General features: G+C 43.1%; 1 long non-coding RNA gene across 1 annotated transcript; it reads left to right on the top strand.

The window, feature by feature from the left end:
* Positions 1-385: 385 nt before the first annotated feature.
* Positions 386-2004, top strand: LOC126990238 (uncharacterized). The gene is made up of 2 exons (XR_007744153.1): positions 386-898; positions 1030-2004. It is a non-coding gene; the product is annotated as an uncharacterized LOC126990238 (long non-coding RNA).
* The last annotated feature ends 3385 nt before the right edge of the window (positions 2005-5389 follow it).

The raw sequence follows: 5389 nt of genomic DNA, 5'->3' as shown, positions 1-5389 counted from the left end.
ATACCTGGATGATGAAGTATAATGACGTTGAACTACTTAGAGGGCAAGGCAGGTGTGTGTGTGTGTGTGTGTGTGTGTGTGTGTGTGTTGACGTAACCGCTCCATAAAGTTAAGCCTCCTTGTCGTGGTATCGTTGCACTTTGAGGTCGATAGCGATAACGTTTATAAGGAGGAGGAGGGGCGGGGTGGGGCGGGGCGGGTCTGAACGGGGCAGGTCGTACAGAGTGAGAGTTTGATGCGTCCGTATAATCTACCACTTCGTTAATATTTTCCTCGTAATATCAGGACCAGGAAAGGTGAGTTGCGTTTGAGACAGGTGCAGAAGAGCGGTTGAATGAGGCCGCAGGTATCACGGAGAGGTGGGGGGGGGGGGGGGGGGAGAGAGAGAGAGAGAGAGAGAGAGAGAGAGAGAGAGAGAGAGAGAGAGAGAGGAAAGAATGTACTACAGAGGCCCCCAATCTTAACACTTAATTCATGTATTCCCCTTATCATCAGGACCAGGAAGGGTGAGTTGCGTTTGAGAGACGAAGAAGAAAAAAGGGATGATGAAGCTAAAAAACAGGTTACAAGAGGCCACAGGTGTCATAAGTTGGTATTTTAAGACACTTTCGCTTCTCACATCAGCTATTTCCAAAGGCCAAAGTGAAGACCAGTCGGGTTCTAATGAGTGTTCTTTTAGGTTCGTGGTACAGAAGAAGGATCAGACTACCACCAAGGCTATAAAACTACCCCTAGAAATGGCCCAAACTCCCACGAAAGCCTTGTCAAATATGTGTTCTTGGGCGGCGAAATGTCTTATAATACAATGCCCCAATAGTTTCCCCAATTTAATAGTCAAGTCGTGTTTTCCTCATCTCATATTATCAAAGCCAAAGTGTGATGGTTGCGCATGAGACAGGTGAAGAAGAGGAGATAACGAGGCTGCATGCGAGGGTTAAGGAAGCCACAGGTGTCATAGTGCCTCCAGTTTACCAGTCATGTTTTCCTCGTATTATCGAAGCCAAAGTGTGATGGTTGCGTATGAGACAGGTGAAGAAGAGGAGATAACGAGGCTGCATGGGAGGGTTAAGGAGGCCACAGGTGTCATAGTGCCCCCAGGTTGCCAGTCATGTTTTCCTCGTGTTATCAAAGCCAAATTGTGGTAACTGCGTATGAGACAGGTGAGATAATGAAACTAGAGAACAAGTAACAGATGGCCACAGGTGTTATGAAGGAGGAGGGAGATAAATAATGTACTACAGGTGTCCACAAACTTAACAGTCAACACATGTTTTCCTCGTGTTTTCAAAGCCAGAGAGGAGTGGTTGCGTATGAGACAGGTTGAGATAATACGATGTCAAGACGAGACCACCGAACATGATTTTAAAAGAGGAGGAAGATGTTACATGGAAACAGGATATACATGAAGGAGGAGAGAAATGCATAGTGGGTATTAGGTCACAGGTAAGAGGATGAATAATTGAAAGGTGCAACGAAAGGTCACAGGTGGGCGGGATTCGAGGTGGGATCGGTAAAATGTATTGAAGACAAAGGAAACAGGTAACACGAGAGGGAAAGGGAGAGCAGGTGACGTGGGTGAAGGGCAAGTGAGGAAGGGGAGGGGGAGGGGGAGGAGGAGGAGGAGGACAGGTGGGCACAGGTGAAGAAGAAGAGAAACAAGAAGAAAGATAGAACAAAGAAGGAGGAGAAAAGAAAGAAAGAAAAAAGAGAAAAGAAAAGAGAAAGGAAGGAGGACAGGTGGACACAGGTAAAGAAGAAGAGAAACAAGAAGAAAGATAGAAAAAGAAGAAGGAGTAGGAGGTGGAGGAGAAAAGAAAGGAAGAGAGAAAGAAAAAAAAGAAGGAAGAGAAAGAAAAAAAGAAAGGAAGAAGAAGAAGAAGAGGTTTTGAGGATGGGTCATTAAAGGTGTACAAGAGAGAGAGAGAGAGAGAGAGAGAGAGAGAGAGAGAGAGAGAGAGAGAGAGAGAGAGAGAGAGAGAGAGAGAGAGAGAGAGAGAGAGAGAGGGGGGACTGCAGGTAATGAGAAAGAACCGGGACGCAACATCATCATCATCATCAGGAAAACATTTGTGCGGTGGAGGAATGACAAGTGAATCTCCTTTCCTTCCTCCTCCTCCTCCTCCTCCTCCTTCTCCTCCTCCTCCTTTAACTCTTCCATTCCAACTCTTTTTTTATTTTTTTTATTGCATACTTTACTTCCATCCTCAGAACCTTCCTTCAATCAGACTTCAGATATCTCTTCACTCTTATCTATATCTTCTTACATTCTTTTTACGTCTATCTCATCCCTCTGCACCCTCCTCCCCACTCTTATACCCTTCCTCATCCCTTCTTACTCTTCTTCCCATTTTCCCCATCACACTCCAAGCAGCTCTTCTATACCCATTTCCCTCATTTCCCTTTTATACCCATTCGTACTCTTCCATATCCTTTCCTACTCTTCCATACCTATTCCCCCATCTTCTGTACCCATCTCCTATTCCTCCGCACTTTTCCACTTATCGCAGCCCGCACCTCACCTCTTCCACCTCTTCAAGTCTCGAACATCTCTTTCATACCCTTCCATCCTCTCATCAATCCTCTATCATAGACTTGCCTCTATCTATTTTTTTTTTCTGGGCTCCATCTCCCTGTCACTTATTCACAAGATCCCCTCAAATTGCTCTTCCTCTCCTCCTCCTCCTCCTCCTCCTCACGCCCCAGGTATCTCCGGCACCACCCCCGTGTGTCTGCCGGTCGTTAGAGGGCAAGAGTAAACACCGCGGCTAACATCGTTGGGGGCCGTCCGTCCACCGCCGGCCCCCTGGCACACGCCCGGGACACCCACGCCACACCCACGCCACACCAGGCAACAGTTATACCAGGGACACATTACACCAGGCACAGGAGGACACGTTAGGCAATGGCACACAAATATTGGAAAGATAAGAATCGATCATCTTGTTATGTAGGGGACGAATGAAACAATGTTAGGTTAGGTTAGGTTAGGTTACTTACAGGTTAGGTTAGGTTAGGTTACTTGCAGGTTAGGATAGGTTAGGTTAGGTTAGGTTACTTGCAGGTCACGCCAAGAACAAGTTATACCAGGCTCAAGTTACACCAGGTACAGGATATGCCAGACACAGGACACGCCAAGTACAGCACACACCTGGCTCTCACATAAAAGTTTAGAATCAGCATAAAATGGGTACAAGTTAGGACAGCAAGCTTTATTTTCCTCTAAGGTTTCTCCCACTAAAGTTCTGCCCTCTTCTCTTGTTTCCTTGCCTCTAAACCATATTTGCCTCACGATTTTTCTCTCTAAATTTTTCTTCACTTCCTTGGTTTCCTTTCCTCTTTTTTTCTTCCCTTTTAACCCAACTTACTCCCGTTTTTGTTTTATTTAATTTTTCATCTCTCCTTTTGTTTCCTTCTCTCATTAAGGTGTACACGAGAGAGAGAGAGAGAGAGAGAGAGAGAGAGAGAGAGAGAGAGAGAGAGAGTCAATCCCTTGTTTCCTTGCCTCTAAACCATATTCGCCTCACGATTTTTCTTTCTCTAAATTTTTCTTCACTTCCTTGGTTTCCTTTCCTCTTTTTTCTTCCCTTTTAACTTTATTTACTTCCGTTTTTGTTTCGCTCTTAATTTCTCTTCTCTCTTTTGATCCCTTTCTTTGTTTTTGTTTTCCCTCTGAACTTTATTTACCCCGATTTGAACTTTATTTACCCCGATTTGAACTTTATTTACCCCGATTTCAACTTTATTTACCCCGATTTCAACTTTATTTACCCCGATTTCAACTTTATTTACCCCGATTTCAACTTTATTTACCCCCGATTTACCCCGATTTCAACTTTATTTACCCCGATTTCAACTTTATTTACCCCCGATTTACCCCAATTTCAACTTTATTTACCCCGATTTGAACTTTATTTACCCCGATTTCAACTTTATTTACCCCGATTTCAACTTTATTTACCCCGATTTCAACTTTATTTACCCCGATTTCAACTTTATTTACCCCGATTTTCCATCCTCAACGTCCCCTTTCTCTTCCCTTGTTTTATTTCCTTACGTCAATCTTTCCTCTAAACCTTATTTCCCTTGCTCTTCATTCCTCTAACCTTCTCTTCTTCCCCATTCGTTTGTTTCCTTCCCAAATGTTTATCTTTCCTCTGAACACTTTATTTCCAGCACTCTTTATCCCCCCTCTTCCCTTGTTATCATTCCTCCATTCCCCGACTCTCTTCTTCTTCCCAAACCCATCACTTGCCCCGCTTCTCCCTCTCTCCCTCTTTCCTCCTCCTCCTCCTTTTCCTGATCTTCCTCCGTGACAGTGAGTAAACATCTTCAAGTGACTGACCTCCTCTTTCCTCCTCCTCCTCCTCTTCTTCCTCCTCCTCCTCCTCCTCCTCCACTTTGCCTCCCTCTCTCCCTTCCTTCCTACATCCTTCCTGCCATTTCCTCACTTAGCTGCTGATACTCCCCTTTACCCCTCCACTTTTTTTTCTTTCTCTTTTTCTTTCTTTCTTTTTCATATTTTTTTTGTACCTTTCCACGTATTCACCCATCCACCACCTACCTCTTCACCCACCACCACCACCACCACAACCACCTCCATTGTTGTATAGAAGAAAAGACAATTTGCGTGAAGTATTAGTGCATAGCGTCATTAATTATTTCTCCTGGAGTTAATTATTATTTTTATTGTTAATGGGTTCTTTTTTTCGTGTTCTGAGCGTGACGCATTGTTGTTATTGTTGTTTGTGAATGTTATTATTATTACTTTGTTCTCGTGTCTGTTAGTTAGCCAGCAATTCAGGGAGCCGGTGTTGTAGCTACGAAGAATGGTGATAGTGATGATGACGAGGAGGATGTTTAGTGATAGTGAGATGAATAAGAATAGTAGTAGTCAGATGAATAGTAATAATAATAGTGATAATGGGTGATGATAATGATGATAATAAGAATGAGGAGAAGAAACAGAAGATTAAGAAAAAAAATAAGAAGAGAAGATGAACAATTTGAAGAAGGAAGAGAAAATGAACAAGAAAAAAATAATAAAGAAAATAAAATGAACAAGAATAATAATAATAAGGGAGAGATGAATAATAGGGAGGGAAGAATGAAGAGAAGATGAATAAGCAACATTAGAGAGATAAACAACTAGATGATGATGTGGATAGATAAGAAAAAATGTATAATGAATGATGAGTAAAAAAGAAGAGAAAAAGGAGATTAGTTAGTCACCACCACCACCACCACCAACAACAACAACAACAACAAAAGCAATAAAAGCGGGTACAAAAAGAGAAAGGAGGAAACAGGAAGAGGAAAAGAAAGCACAACAATAACAAGAGAGAGAGAGAGAGAGAGAGAGAGAGAGAGAGAGAGAGAGAGAGAGAGAGAG

The sequence above is a fragment of the Eriocheir sinensis genome, unplaced genomic scaffold (assembly GCF_024679095.1).
Source record: "Eriocheir sinensis breed Jianghai 21 unplaced genomic scaffold, ASM2467909v1 Scaffold150, whole genome shotgun sequence".
In the NCBI taxonomy this organism is placed as follows: Eukaryota; Metazoa; Arthropoda; class Malacostraca; order Decapoda; family Varunidae; genus Eriocheir; species Eriocheir sinensis.
The sequence above is the reverse complement of the archived record's forward strand: the minus strand, read 5'-3'. Positions and strand labels throughout refer to the sequence as shown.